The sequence below is a fragment of the Mustela nigripes genome, chromosome 13 (assembly GCF_022355385.1).
Source record: "Mustela nigripes isolate SB6536 chromosome 13, MUSNIG.SB6536, whole genome shotgun sequence".
Lineage (NCBI taxonomy): Eukaryota > Metazoa > Chordata > Mammalia > Carnivora > Mustelidae > Mustela > Mustela nigripes.
In genome coordinates this window covers 110,388,560-110,404,864 of record NC_081569.1, presented here as the reverse complement: position 1 = coordinate 110,404,864, position 16,305 = coordinate 110,388,560, and the positions used below count along the sequence as shown (strand labels likewise).

Genomic DNA, 16,305 nt, shown 5'->3' with positions numbered 1-16,305 from the left:
AAGATCAAATTAGTTTCATATATATAAAGTACTTAGAATAATATTTGGCACATAGAATACACTACTTAAATTTTAGTTATTATTAGTTATTATATTATTATTACATATAATATATAATACATGTACTTATATATAATTATTACATATAATAATAGATGCACTAAATGAATGAATACAGGTGAACAAATCATGGGAAAGTAGGGCCTGAATGAATGTGCAATGAGATTCTTCTGGAAAACAAATGCCTAGTATCCATTATAGTAATTATAATAAATAATAGCAGTAACCTTAGCTAGCATTTATTGTGCGTTTAAAATGTAATTTATAAGCATTATTTCGTTAATTCCTCATAAAAATTCTAATAGGAAGGAACTGCCTTTAGCTGTATTACACAGATAAGAAAACCCAGACTTGTAGAAGAGCACGAAACTTGCCCAAGATCACGTGGTTAGTTAGTGACTCAAAACCAGGTCTTTTCCACAAGAGACTCTTAATCTCACAAAACAAACTAAAGGTTGCCGGGGCAGGGAGGTAGGGAGATGGTGGTTGGGTTATGGACATTGGGGAGGGCATGTGCTATGGTGAGCGCTGTGAAGTGTGTAAACCTGGCGATTCACAGACCTGTACCCCTGGGGCTAATAATATATTATATGTTTATTAAAAAAACAAAACAAAACATGTCTTTTGACTCCAGAGCTTGACCTCTTAACCACTTAACCCTTCAGCCAGCTCCTAACATCCAGCCCCTATGCCTTCCCTCTTCAGTACTGCATCCCACTCCTATCTTTCTTCCCACCCACCCCTCCATGTCTTCTCCTATCCCTTCAGGTCTGTCCAAGACTTCCATCCTTTCTGAAGACTTCCCAGACTCTTCCCCTTAGTATGATGCTCCCAGGGCTTCCGTATACAGTGTGCCCTTCGCTCTCTACTGCCTGTGGCTGTTACCTTAGACTCTATCTGTATCACACAAGTAACTGTGTAGAGATTTTGCTAGATCCAGGCTGAATTCATGCCCAAGCTAAGACGTGTCCTAAGCCCCATGACACAGCCAATCCCTACTGAACGCTGCCCTGTCTATGAATCAGGGTTCCCCAGAAACTACACTCTACCTGCTAGCTCTAGTATCAGGGACTGTAAAATGGGAAGGATGATCACGCCCAGCTCTAACCAGCACCCTTGACTTCTTCCCAGTCACTGGCTCAGTGGTGCAGAGAGAAGGGTGGAGAGCTGAAGTCAGCTATGAAACAGACAGAGGGGCACCTGGGTGGCATAGTCGGTAAGTGTCTGACTCTTGATCTCAGCTCAGGTTGGATTTTAGCTCAGGTCTTGATCTCAGAGTCATGAGTTCAAGCCCCAGGTTGGGCTCCACACCTACTTGAAAAAAAAAAAAAAAAAGAGCAGAAAGAAAAGAAAAAGACAAACAATAAAGATGATCCAGCTCTACCCTCAAGATGCCTACTGCCTGCTCACAGGTGCAAATTCCCTTTAAGAGCCTCTACAGATGACCTCACAAGAGCACACAAAGGTAGTACAGAGTGCAGAGAAGTGCTGAGGGGACAGGAAATTCAAAGGAGTGCTCAGAATGCAGTGGAACTCTTCAGGGAGAGTTTTCTAGAGATAGTGAGTAGATTTTATAAAAATTAAAAATGATATTTTCTTGGTACAAATGCAATGCATGCTCACGACAAACAAATCAGAAAATACAGACTAGCAAAGAAAGGAAATTTTTTAAAAACCCACCTACAATCTCGCCCACCCAAAGACGGCTTCTATTAACACCCTCAACACCTTGACAACCAGATTTTGCAGGAGGCAATGCACAGAGCTGAAACACAGGTTGTAATGTGTGTGTGTGTGTGTGTGTGTGTGTGTGTGTGTGTGTGTGTGGCTGAGGGGTGGAGCAAGATGCCAGGAGACAGTCCTGGCATTTGAGTCTATGCTGGAGAGTAAGTGCTAAGAGATCTAGGATTGGGAAGTAGAGGTTTGAAGAACAGGACTAACAGGAGATTGCTCAGACCAGCAGAGATTTGAAGCAGGAAGTAGTAGCTAGGAGCCTAGCTGAACAGTGGCCCAATTAAAATAATAGTAAGAGCAGTAACCGTGAGCATGTGTTGAGTGCTTCCCCTGTGCGTGGTATTGTGCTAAACACTTCACATTCCATCATCTTATATGATCCTCACAGCCATGCTATGAGTAGATACTCTATCCCTGTTTTATGGTGGGTAAGCAGTTTGCCCAAACTCACCAACCCATACGCCAATCTTTCTTACAGTGTGCTTTATAGGTTTCCTGCATCGGAATGCCCTGAGGTGTTTGGTAGGCCAATCAAGACAACAGGAGTCAAAAAAAACCCACACATATTTGCTCTGGGGGTTTGATTGAGCTTTATCTTCAGACTGAAATACTTCTGGTTGGAAAGTCACAAATGAGCATGCCCAGAAGATACCTAAAAACTGGGAAATGCTGTCTTCTGAGTAACCCGCAGTCTCACTGCCTTCCAGAGATGCTCTGAGGATGACAGTAAGACCAAGGAAGGGCCCAAGATCTGGGTGCTGTGGGCTCTACACACCTTTCTTGTCCTTGGGTTAATTATCTAGCAGCTACCAAGCCTCGAGAGAGCCTTCTGCAGGAAGTAAGGCAGCAACAAGACAGTGCATTCCATGATTCAAAACCAACCAGAGGGAACAATCAGGATCAAGGGGCAGACCCAGGACTGGGAGATTCGGATGGTAAGGGAGGCCTGGGAACAAAGAGCCCTGCACCCTTTTGCTCTCCCCTTCCATCTTCACACTACGGTAGCCAAGTTCCCTGAGTTCTAACCTCCGGGCTCTTATCTGTTAATTCAGGGAGTTGGCTTTTATGGTCTCAAAGTCCCTTTCAGCTATAGGTGGGAAGATACTATCTAAATCCAGCTTGTACTTCTGCTGCCCTTGTTTACCTGGGAGCAAGTCCAGAAGCCCTGGGGTCCCCTAGCCAGCTGGAGGGTGGTAACAGATGCCAGCTGACCCACACCACTGAGGCCATAAGAAAGGACCTTCACCAAGGAGGCTGGGGAAGACCATGAGTGGGGCCAGCCCTGGGCAACATACCAGCAATGCCTAAAACAAGTCAAAGACCTTTCCTGTACATTATCTCCATTTATCCTTCTCACTTCCTGGTGGGTTAACATTTATCATAGCCCCATGTGTGACCACAGGGCAGAGACGGAATGCTAGCGGAATGAAAATATATTTTCAAGAACACTCAGGAAAGAGGCAGCTGGGAAGAGGCAGCTGGTAGCCAGGCTTTCAATTCTGGACTGGGAGGCAGGTTTTACAAGCTACCTGGAAAGTTTCCCCCACAGTGCTCAGGATCCACCTTCTTTCTCTTTGTCCCACTCTCATTGGTTGGGCTCGCTGCCACTCAGCACAGAGCCAGCCCTCTATTGGGCTGAGTTCTCTCCTGTCACCTCCGAAGTATCCGTGATGAGATAATTGCCATATTAATAAATTCACTGTATTTTTCCATTGCCTTCTCATTTCACTGCTAGTCAGACTTTGTTTTTTCTTGCCTGGGAATTCTTACAGGACTGAAAGCAGAAGCTGCTTGAAGCTAATAGATCTTCCTGTCTTGGTAGAATCCCTGGCTCATTGAGGAGATGATGCAGACACCCTGAGGGAGAAGGGGGATGGAGGAGGGAGGGCTTTGAAGGACAAGGAAAGAGAAAGAGGTATGCTCAGAGACCAGAAAGTTAGAAAACAACTCTGTGAGAACAGAATCCATCAGAGTCTTGGGTAAGGGTCAGATCCCAGAGGATACCAGGCCTTAGGCATTGGGTTTCCAGCATCAACAAAGATCCCTGGACCCCAAAGTCAGACTCAGAAACCTTAAAATCACCAAATGCAATGAGACCTGAGGCAAAAAATAAATAAATAAATTCAGTGTGGACTACCAGCTGGTGAGCGGGTGGGATGCCGCTACACTTTTGCCCAATTGGGCACAATTTTTCAGGGGTTTGAGCTCCCAGAATGATAGATTATCTGCCCACTGAACAGGATTGGGGGCTCAGAGTCAGATTTACTTTGATTAAAGGGTAAAAGTAGAGGAATACAATATTCCTAGCTCAGCTGGTTTATAAAGTAAGAGTCACACCTGACATGTCTAGAAGCATGAATGACCCCATCGTTCTGGTGCCACCAGCCTGTGACGATACCAGTTATATCTCCTTAATACCCAAATCTTATTAGCTCTAAGCTCTCCTCAGCTGGTGCAAGAATTCCAGTCCAATGCTCAGTTGGTTAGGATGCTTTAGCCACAAGTCATAGAAAACCCAGATTCAATCGTACAAGGCAATCCATCTATCACTAATGGGAATTCCAGAAGTTGTGGGCTCCAGGTGTAGTACAATGAGCAGCTTGAAGTGCTGAGGACACAGGTTGTCTTCATCTCTGTGCTTTTCTGTCCTCAAAATGTTGTCTTTGTCCTGTAGTAGTTCCCTTTGTAGTAATAAGATGTTTTCACCAGACGCAATAACATCTCGAGGAAGAAAAGGACACTCTTCCTGGACAAGAAAAGGACACTGCTTCCTTCTTAGAAGCACAGAAACTTTCCAAAAGTCCCCAGTAGAATTCCATTCATGTCTCATTGGCCAGAATTAGGTACATGCCTGTTCTTAAACCAATCTCTGACAAGGAGAATGGAGTTGCTGTGGCTGGCTTGAAGGGAAGCTGAAGAGTTCATCACAAAGAACACTGATACTTTCCAACTCTCAAATACAGACTTGCTCACCATAAGGTCACACAGACACTCCCCTCCACATGGTTGGGTTCCCGTCCTTCTTTTTTTATGTTAAATGCTTTCTCAGGGACCCTACTACCATCTCCTAGAGAGTGGAAGTCTCTCGGATTTTCTTATCTAATTTGGAATCTCAAATGCAAATTGTGCTCCAGCTTTTTTTTCCAGGGGATTCTTTGGCTGAAACTGCTCCTTAGAGGAACAACTCCTTAGAGGAACACCTTTTGCCAGACAAAGCCAACTTTTGCATGGATTGGCCCAACCAAGACCTCCATCATGTGGTTGCTTCCAGCTTGTACCCCAGACCTCGTCCTGTCTTCTGTGCCCAGGAGAGTCAAGCTGGGCCACCAGCAAAGCATGCTACATAAGCCATGGCAGCTACACTGGGAAAAGACTAGATATGCTCCTTTTCTCAGAAAAAGGTTGTAAATATGGCATCATGATTTCCCCTTTACATTATTTAGCACATTGATATTAACTCCATTTTACATTAGAGGGAAAAGATATGGAGTGGCAAAGTAGCGTGCCACTCAGCTAGTCAAGCAGCAGAGCCAGGAACATCCTTCTTTAAATTTTATTTATTTATCTAAGAGAGACAGAGACTGGCAGAGGAGAGGGAGAAGCAGGCTCCCTGCTGAGCCAGGAGCCTGATGAGGGGCTCGATCTCAGGACCCTGGTATCATGACCTGAGCTGAAGGCAGATGCTTAACTGACTGAGTCACCCAGATGCCCCAGCCATGAACATTCTTTTTTTTTTTTTTTTTAAAGATTTTATTTATTTATTTGACACAGAGAGAGAGATCACAAGTAGGCAGAGAGGCAGGCGGGGGGGTGGGGTGGGAAGCAGGCTCCCCGCTGAGCAGAGAGCCCGATGCAGGACTCAATCCCAGGACCCTGAGATCATGACCCCAGCCAAAGGCAGAGGCTTTAACCCACTGAGCCACCCAGGTACCTGCCATGAACATTCTTATACAAGTCTTTTTGTGGACATATGTTTTTATTTCTCTTAGGTAGATGCCTAGAAATTGAATTGTTTGTTCAGAATAGGTGCATGAGCTTCTCTAACTATGAGAAACTGGCAAACTATTTTCCAAAATAATGTATGAGTGTTCCAGTTGCTTCACAACCTCATCAACATTTGGTGCTGTCAGTCTTTTATTTTTAGCTATTCTAGTGGGTGTATATTTGTTTCAATTTGCATTTCCCTGCTGGCTAGTGATGCTGAGCCATTTTTGATGTGCTTACCAGCTATTTGTATATCTTCTTTTATGAAGTATCTGCACATTCTCTTTAAACTATGTTACCTTTTTCTTATTAAGTTGTAGAAATGCTTTCTATTTTATTGATAACCATTCTTTGTTTTGCAAATAGTTTCTCCCAGTCTATGGTCTGCCTATTCATTTTTCTTAAAGGTGCAGAAATTTATAATTTCATGTGATCTAATAGATTGATATTTTCTTTCATAGTTATTGTTTTCTGCAAGTTGTCCAAAACAACCTTTTACTACTCAAAGGTTGTGAAAATATTCTCCTATTTATCCTTCTGGAAGCTTTATGGTTTATCTTTTACATTTAGGTCTATGATCTCTCTCAAATTAGTGTCTGTGTATGCTATGAAGTACAGGTCAAATTCATGTTTTTAATATGGAAATCCTATTCCAGCATCATTTGTTGAAAAGTCAACACATCCCATAGAAGTGAGTTGGCCAGGGCACCTGGATGGCTCAGTGGGTTAAGCCTCTGCCTTTGGCTCAGGTCAAGATCTCAGGGTCCTGGGATCAAGCCCTGAATCAGGCTCTCTGCTTAGTGGGGAGCCTGCTTCCCCACCTCGCTCTGCCTGCCTCTCTGCCTACTTGTGATTTCTCTCTCTGCCAAAAAAATAAATAAAACTTTAAAAAAGAAGTGAGTTGTCCATGCTGTCTAAAAATTACTTTTTCAATATTGCATTAGTTATTCTATACTTGATCTTAGCCAAAAGGCCAAGAAGTGATGTTATAGTTATTCTAGATGCTTTGCTTTCTTACACATTTTAGAGCCAATTTACACACACGCACACACACACAAACCTACTAGGACTTTGGGATTTCACTGAGCTAGGCAGGTATAAAAGGAAACAACTAGTTTCCTTCCTATGTAAAGAAAAACCCAATTCTTGCCTACTATGTCTTTCTTCCCTGTGAGTCTACTTTAGACAGAACACTTCACTTCTGATACTTCTTTTCACCAAATGTATAGGGGTTTCCCCCCGACAAATAACAAGCAAGTCTTGGATACAAGCTGAGTATCCTACAATTTAACTCAATTCTGACACTACCTGCCTGGAGATAGCATTCTGGTAAGGGCTCCGGCCTACAAGACTAGCCCCCATACCCCCTTCATAGGAGGAAGCCCATCAAAGCCTGGGCTTCTTAATAACGGCGATGAATTTGGAGCCTCCAAAGACCCCTTCCTCGGGTTAGATTAATTTGCTAGAGCAGCTACTAGAACTCAGTGAAACATTTACTTACATTTACCAGTTTATTAAAGGTTACAATAAAGAAGACGGATGAATAGCCAGATGGAAAGAGTCTTAACACGAGGTCAGAGAGGATGTTGAGTGCAGAAGCTTCTGCCTCTGTGGAGTTGGGGTGAACCACCCTCCTGGTGTGAATGTATTGGCCAGCCTAGAAGCTCTCTAAACTCCATACTCTTGGGATTTTATAGAGTCTTCCTCACATAAGCAGGATCAATCATTAACTCCATTTCTAGCCTCTCCCCTCTCAGCAGGACAAGGGGTAGGGCTCAAAATCCAAGCTTGTAATCATGGCTTGGTATTTCTGGTTATGAGGCCCCATCCCAGAGGCCACTCAGAATTGCCTCGTCAGAACAGATGATGCTCCTAGTTTTCTTATCACTTAGGAAATTACAAGTGTTTTAGAAGTTCCATGCCAGGAACCAGGATGAACTCCAAATATATATTTCTTATTATAAAGCACAACATGCTTCAACTTCAATATGCTTCTCTGCTGGTGTACAAATCCTCTCTAGCTTCTTTTTTGTCACAAAAGAGAAGGATCCCTCCACATTTTGAGGGTTAACTTCTCTGCCAAACTTTTGATTTCCTCTCAGTCTGGCTCTTCTTTTCCTCCTGAATTAAATTTTAAAGACCTTTAGCACCTGCTCCACCCCTACCTTCCCCTCCAGAATTCTCTCCAATCACATACATATAACTGCTGCCTTCCCTTCTCACATGTCTGCTCATTTCTTTAATCCTTGTAGTAGAGGGTCCACCTTCTATCAGTTTCCAGACCTTCTCAGTTATGAATAAACTTCAATTTACCAGACCCAGTACCTCATCCATCCTCCGCTTCTCCTCTCTGTGGTGCTGTGCTCAGGTGACTTTTTCTGTCTCCTTGGTGAAACTCTCTTTTCTGTGACTCTTTTTCAATCCTGTATAGCCATTCCTACCATTGTTTGGTGGCCTCAAGAGAGACTAGAATTCATCTAATATTCCCAACTTCATACCTGCAAATCTGAAAAATCATCATTTTTCTGGTCAAAATAGAATATTTCTCCCTTGCTTGACCTGCAGCAGTTCCTCCAATTTGAAGGAGATCCTATCTTTTCTCACCTTCTCAGAGATCTCTCTCTAACAATTGGCTTTATGTGTTCTTGAATCTTAAACCTCTTCTTTTCTGCTCCTTTTTCTTTTTTTTTATAAAATTTTTTTTTTAAAAAGAAGCTGTGTTTTTTTTTTTTTTTTAAAGATTTTATTTATTTATTTGACAGAGAGAAATCACAAGTAGATGGAGAGGCAGGCAGAGAGAGAGAGAGGGAAGCAGGCTCCCTGCTGAGCAGAGAGCCCGATGCGGGCCTCGATCCCAGGACCCTGAGATCATGACCTGAGCCGAAGGCAGCGGCTTAACCCACTGAGCCACCCAGGCGCCCTCTGCTCCTTTTTCTAAACATCGTGAAAACATCATCTCCATCTCTCTCTCTCTCTCTCTTTATTTTTTTTCCATTTCCTTTTACACCCAGTACACAGGGAAACTTTCTAGGAGTTGTGTGTACCCATTGTCTTCCCTTACATCCTTTCTGGTCACTCCTCAGTTCTCTGAAATGTGACCTTTGCTCCCAATGTGTCAGTAAAAAACCTCACCAAGGCTACCAATGACCGCGTTTCCAAAATCCCTTGGAACTTTATGGTCCCTTGACTTCTTCTTGATAGCACTGACATTGTTCACGACTTCCTCCTTCTCCTGCATCCCCTCACCATGACTGCTTCCTCCCCACACCATGGATAAGCCTCTCCTTCGGATTCTGTCCTGAGTTTCCTTCTTTTCTCATTTTCCCTGAGTGATTTCACCTATCTCTTACTCCACGAATATTTATTGAGCACCCACTGTGAGTCAGGCACTGATCTAAACCCTAAAGATACTACAAGTGCCTACTCTCATGGACTTGACAGTTGCCAATGGTCTCAATTCCATCCAGATCCTGATGACACGTAAATTGGCCTCCAGTCCAGATCTCTCTCTTTTGTCTCCTTGGTCTGCTTGGCTATTCCACATACACCTCAGTATTTCCAGAACTAAAATTTCCATCTTCAGCCCACCTCCAGACCAGCTCTCCTCTTACTATCTCAGTTACACAAGCCACAAAGTGTTCATCATCTTTGTTCACCATCTTTGAGTCTTCATTTTCCAAACTTTTGGAAAAAGTTGGGATTTTATGAAGTCTTCCTCCATAAGGAATACAGATTAATACAGATTTGCCAAAGCAGTCATTGGAATCAGTAACCAAGTCCTGATAATTATCTTCTAATCCTCTGAGATGCCTCTGGAATCCATCCAGCCATGGGGCTCTTCATGCCCCATACTATTTCTAGTTTAGGCCAACATCCCCCAACATCCCCATTGATCCCCCAACAGGTCCCTCCAGTTTTGATCATTTCACCCTACCCCATCTTCATTCCATTGTCTACACTGTGGCCATAGCCATAACTCTGATCACAAGACCACCCTGCTTCAAATTCCTTGTTGCCTTTAAAACAGAAGCCAATCCCTTTAACGGGGCCCAGAGGGTTGCTGCCTACCTTTCCATCCCTTCTCTCCCCACTACCCTCTTCATTCTTAACCTTCCTGCCACACAGACTTTCTCTCCCAGTGCCTGGGTATGCCACGCTCCCTCATACCTCTGAACCTTTGGAAGTGCTCCTCCCCTAGCCTGAAACACTTTCCCACTGGAGCTTCTCTTCTCACTCAGCTAACTGCTACCTACCTCAGCCTCAGCTTAAACCCTACTTCTAGAACACTTTCCTTAAAATCTCTAGTCTGTACATCAGTGCCACCCCGTCCTATCCACCATTGTATGATTTTCTGATTTCTGTTATTATTCTTTGTGCCCTTCCCCTCATTAGACTTTAACCAAAAGGAAGGCCACTACATGGTCTATACATGTCACTCTTGCTGTGTTGTTACATTCCAACTTTTAGAAAGTTCCAATTAATACAGATTTGTCAAATGAATGAATAATTTCTTGCCCTTCTTCTGCTTTCTAATACAGATATTGTTTAAGATTCATGTCTCTGGGCTTTACTCAGTTTCCTTCTGTATCATTGATTCCTAGGCTTCAGTGATCAGGTCTGTGTGAAGAAGTCTCCAGTCTACCACAGTCTGGATATCTCTGAGCACCAAGTCTGCATTTCCAACATGATGCTAGACATTCATGCCTGTAAGTTTTTTTCACCACCTCAAGTAAAAGCTATAAAAACACTAAAAGCATGCAAGGATATGTATTCAAGGATATGTAATGCAACACTGTCTATAATATTGAAAAACTGTAAACAACCCAAATGCCCATCAAAAGAGAATTGGGTAAATAAATTCCAATACTACTATAAAGCCTTAGAAGGACTAAAAAGATTTATATACTGACATGAAAAGATGTCCTTGATATACTCTTAAGTAAAAAAGCAGGTTTCAGAATGATAAATATAGTTTGGTTTCATCTTATTCAATCATTCAGCATGCATATATTGAACATCTACTACTTGCCAGTTTCTAGTCCAGGTGCTGGGAATGTGCAGAGAACAAGGCAAGATCCTTGTTTTCACAGAGCTTTCTAGACAGATGATAAGCCAATTACATATATGTGAAATGTCAGGTAATGGAAAGTGCTATGAAGAAATAGCATTGGGGTGCCTGGCTGGCTCAGTCAATAGAGCATGCCAATTCTTCATCTCTGGATCGTGAGTTCAAGCCCCACATTGGACATGGAGCCTACTTTTAAAAAAGAAAGAAAGAAACAGCATTATGAGATGTGCTATTTTAGGTAGGTGGTCAGAGAAGGCCTTTCTGAAATAGTGACAGTTGAACAGAAACTTGAATAAAGTGAGGATGGGAATCTTGTGAATATTTGGGGAAAGGACATTCCAATCAGAAGGATCAGCCATCAAAAAGCCTGTTGTAGTAGCAAATTCAGCTGGCTTTAGAAGCAGCAAGGAGACCTGTGCAGCTGGGACAAAGTAAGGGGAGCAGAGAGGTGGGACATGGGGCCATATAGTTCACCTGGGGAGGGGCCATATAGTTCACATGGCAGGGGCTCTAGAGTCCACTGTAAATGTGATGGAAAGGCAGTCTTTGGAGATTTGTCTGTTACAACATGTTGGTGTTTCACTGAAAAAAGTTGGAAAAATATATACCAACTATTTTTTTTAAAGATTTTATTTATTTACTCGACAGAGATCACAAGTAGGCAGAGAGGCAGGCAAAGAGAAAGAGGGGGAAGCAGGCTCTCCGCCAAGCGGCAAGCCCGATGCGGGGCTCCATCCCAGGACCCTGGGATCATGACCTGAGCCGAAGGCAGAGGCTTTAGCCCACTGAGCCACCCAGACACCCCAATATATACCAACTCTTATCAGAAAATAGCTCCATATATGGGATTACAGGAGACTTTTTTTGAACTCTACACTTTTGTTGTGTTTAAATGTTTTATAGTGAGTGTGTATTCATTTGGTAATCAGAAAGGGAAAAAATGATTTTAAAAACGTGTGCATACCCTTGACTCACCAACTCCCTTTCAAGAAAAACATCCTTTAAAAAAATTAAATTCTTGAAAATGTGTGTATAAGGATGTTCATTATAGTGTTATATACCAAAAATCAGAACTAACTTAAATGTTCAACAATAGGGAATTGACAGAAGAATGTATGGGAAATTGTACAATGAAATCATAGAAGTCCTGACAAAGTCTGTCAGAGAGTATCACCCTAGGCTCAAAGCCTAGTTCAATTCTCAACTCTGAAACCTTTTCTGGACACACCTGCCTAAAATGATCTCTTCCTTCTTGAACTTGATTTGTGCCTATTGTCTATTGCACTCCGCTGGCCCTTACCCCACATACTATTCCATTATGGAACAACAAATTTAGTTCACACTTGGCTCACCATAAGCTTTGCTAATGGAAGGAGAGCCGGCAGAACAATTCCAGACAATAGATAATTCATTCCTTTGTAAATGCATCACAACATTTCTTTTGCAGTAGATTCACCATTCTAATTAGCTTTCCTTATGCTAATATTAAAAGTAATGAGCTTATCCAAACACATACACAGGTGGCAATGGCAAAAGACCCCGAAAAAGTCTGAAAAAGAAAGTTCCCCTGGGTAGCCCCCAAGGTGGACAATAAGCACTGGGGTCCTAAGGGTCTTCAGGGCCCTTCCCCTACACAATCACTAAGTCCCTTTTCCTGAGAGACCCGAGTACATCCCTCTCCTCGGGCCTCTGGGGCCCTTGCTCCGGGCTTGCAAGGCTGGGAGCTACCTGAGCTCAGTTCTGAGTCCCTGTGAGCACACACTTCTCCTGGCCCTGAGGCAGTGAAGCAGCAGTCCCTTGATGAGTCACTGGGGCTGTCTTCCTCCCAGTCCAATCTGCTGGCCTCACCGCTGATTCAGCAGCTCCCACAGAGGCCAGTTCACCTCCCTTCCACCCGCTTCATGGTTGTCTCCTCTGGAAGGGGCAGGATGTCCTTAGAGAGAAAGGGACCACACTAACTCACTTTTCCCACAGCCATCCTAAACTGTCTTTCTTTTGTGTGACATGAGGGCTCGCTGGGGAAGCCTCTTCCTCCCAGCAGCCCTGAGAGGCAGGCAGGGTTTTCTACCAAGTGGGGCATTTGAGGGGGTCTGGAGTAATTCCCCTCTTTCCTACCAAATCCTCTCTCTGCAAGCTGAGTACTCATCAGTGACGCAGGAGTTAACCAAAGGAGGACATATTTAGTACTGCTAAGTGCTGACACTGGTGAATGTGTTTGTCTTAGGGCTGCCTTTTTGTTTTTTCTTTTTCTTTTCTTTTCTTTTTTTTTTTTTTTTAAATAGGGCTGCCTAATTCTGAAGCCCGGAAGGGTCCTCTACATGGATGGTTAGTCTCTTAAACTTTCTATTGATCCTAAAATGGATTGTTGGGTGCCCTGTTCCATGCCTCTGCACTAACTCACCAGCTCTTGTTAGGGGAAAAAAAGGCGGAGGGGATATTTGGGTTTTGTTTTAGGGGTTTGTTTGGAGGGTTTTGGGGGGGTTGTTTTTGCCTTTGAAAATTCCCAGGAGAAGAACATCCATTGCTCTAAGCAATCTTTGCCCATGCTTTTGTGCCCCCCACCCCCTTCTCTCAATCCCTCCTTTCCCTCCTCATATCCCTACCACTCTTTGCCCATTTGCCAACTTAGCCCAGAAGTCCTCTCCCTCCCCTTCTGGTTCCTCTCTCCCCTCCCCACCTGGACAGGAGATGGGAATGGTTCTACTAGCAGATGCCTGCGGCCTTAGACTCAAGAAACCTGCACTCTTGTCTCTTGTCACCTGGCTTTGGCACCCATCCCATGGTCCCAGCTCCCTCTGAATAAAAAGAACTCTACATTCTATTGAAGTCTTTAACAAGGCAGAGTTCACAGCCCCAATGGCTAAAATCCTCCAAATCAGTCCTTTCCATGAGCCAAGTGGGCGCTTCTCACAGTGGGATCTGGGCACCAGAGCTAAAACAAAACAGACCAACCCCCCATCCCCCAAAAAACACCTCATTCCAGAGTCCCTTTGTTGGGCTAAACAAAGATTTAGGGGCCAGGCTCTATGCCTGGGCAGAAACCCAAAGGTAGAGGGGCCCTGTCTGAGGGAGCTCACAGTCTGGCTTCTCACTGAACTTTTTCTCACTAAACTTCTGGAGCACACCTGGTCATTGGCCAGCAGCATGAAGCCACCTTCCTGCCCCAGCCTCCAACAGAAGTGACAATTCTGGTTCCTTGCAGAGTCACAAAGGTCCTGAATAGTAAGGCTCCTTAGACATCCCGGTATCAGAGATGGAAACTGAGGCCCGGAAAGGTCCTGAGTAGGTCACCTTGCTGGTGGCTGTGTCAGGCCTGGGCCTGTTTCCTATTCCCCCACAGCACCTTGTTTCCCTGACATTCCTTTGAGCTGATGAGCCAGGCAGAATCCATGACAGCTGGCTGCTTCTGGGCTTGGCTTCATTGTTCCCTTCCCTTGGGACTTGTCCAGATAAACTTCCCAGCATGCTGAGAGGCTCACCTCCCAACTTGGAAAGACAGTTCTCTGTGAGGAGCAGAGCCAAAGAAACTCAGTCAGGTTAGCACTGATAGGGTCAAGCTCTCAATGCAATTGCCTCCTGACCCTGCAGCCAGAGCCCTCAAATGCCTACAGACCCGAACTATGCTTGAGAGCATGGATTTTGGGCTCTTGAAAGTCATCCAGTGCAGGATTTTCAAGCTAGTGGTTCCAAACCATTAATTGGTGGCAAAATCTAATTTTTTAAAGGCAAAGGAAGAGTAGAAATATCAGGGTATAACATAGTTGTGGTAGGTAGACTCTCAGAGGACCCCTCCCAGTGACTTCACATAATCACCTCAAGTATGGAAAGGACCTGTGACTATGATGGGCCATCACTCCCAAGATTATGATAGTTATGCAGCAAAGGAAGGGATTTTGCAGAAGTAATTAGGGCCCATAATCAGCTGGCTTTGAGGTAATCTAAAGAGAGATTATCCTGGATAGACCTTACCTAATCAGGTTAACTCTTCAAAAGAGAGGTCCTCCTGTGGGCTTTGCAGAAGAACCAAGCTGCCATGAATTCTAGTGCTGTAAGGGAATGACCTCTGCCAACAACCGTGGGAGCTTGGAAGAGAACCCAAGCTTCGGATGGATGGCTGTCCCAGCGGGCACCTTGACTGTGGCCTTGTGAGACCTTGAGCAGAGCACCCAGCTACACTGTGCCTGCCCTTGACCCATGAAAACAGAGATTACAAATATATGTTGTTTAAGCCACTAAGTTTGTGGTCATTTATAACACAACAATAGAAAACTAATACAATACTCCAACAGTAAAGATGAGTATTATTGACTTTTTTTTTGGTCGTGTACATAGATACATAAGTATTAAACCATGGTGTAAAATCCATGTTTGTTTTGAGAAGCGGTTAAAACTTTGAAAGCTACTAATGTAATTGGAGAGTGATTCATCCAACATTAGGCAGCCATTTCTGGGAGAATCAAAACTGGAATCCAAGTATCTCTGGCCAAGGCACCCTCCCTCATACCACCCTGCTTAATGATGTTAGGAAACATTAATTCCATTTTTTTTTTTTTTTTTTTGAGAGGAGAGAAGAGTGGAAATGAGATGGTTTACCCTGGTCAGGTCAGTTCCTTCTGAGTCAGGATATTGCCACCTCATGACTTTCTTCTTTTGTCAGAGTAACTATTCCCCCCACCTCGAGGTCCATCTCACTGTATGATATTACTATGGGTTAAGTGCTTTGCAGAAATGATCTTGGTTAATTCATACACCAGGTAAACGAAGTAGACATTAATCCTTCTATTTTCCAGATGACAAAAGGGAAGCTCAGAGAGGTTAAGCAAAGCATACCCGAAGACACAGAGCTGGGAATTGGTAAACCCAGGATTCCAACCCATGCCTGAGCCCTTCACCAGACTTCTGACACCAAATGTGTGGGTTTCCCACAACAAGCAGTTCTCCAGTTCTCTGAGGACACCAACTGGGTGTCTTGTAATTTAATTCAATTCTGACACTAACCCGGTTAAGGATTCAGGCCCATAAGACATACCCACACTTCAGATGCAAATCACAAGGAATGGGTCCCTAAGTGACTTACATTTCTGTCTAACTTGGCAATACATCAGAGGTTCTCACAACCCTTTCCTTGTGTTCAGTAATTTGCTGTAACAGCTCATAAAATACAGGGAAACACTGTAAGTGCTATTAATGATCGATTATGACGGATATAAATGAATAACCAGATAAGAAGTACAAAGAGTGAGGTCCAGATCCATCCTGAGTGCGATATCCTCCTGGCACGTGGGTATACTCACCAACCTGGAATCTCTCTGAACCCCTTCATTTAGAGTTTTTGTGGTTCCATGAAATAGGCAAGCTTGGTTACATCATTGACCTTTGGTGGATAACTCCATTTCCAGTCCCTCTGCTTACTAGAGGTCACAGGCGGGGCTGAAAATTCAGACCCTCTGATCACAGGG

The 16,305-nt window shown here is 43.8% G+C and overlaps 1 long non-coding RNA gene and 1 pseudogene across 1 annotated transcript in view; both read right to left on the bottom strand.

Moving 5' to 3' along the window:
- Positions 1-16,305, bottom strand: part of LOC131998855 (uncharacterized) — a 39,405-nt gene that overhangs the window by 12,583 nt on the left and 10,517 nt on the right. The window lies entirely within an intron of this gene.
- Positions 6,630-6,763, bottom strand: LOC132000347 (U2 spliceosomal RNA; annotated as a pseudogene).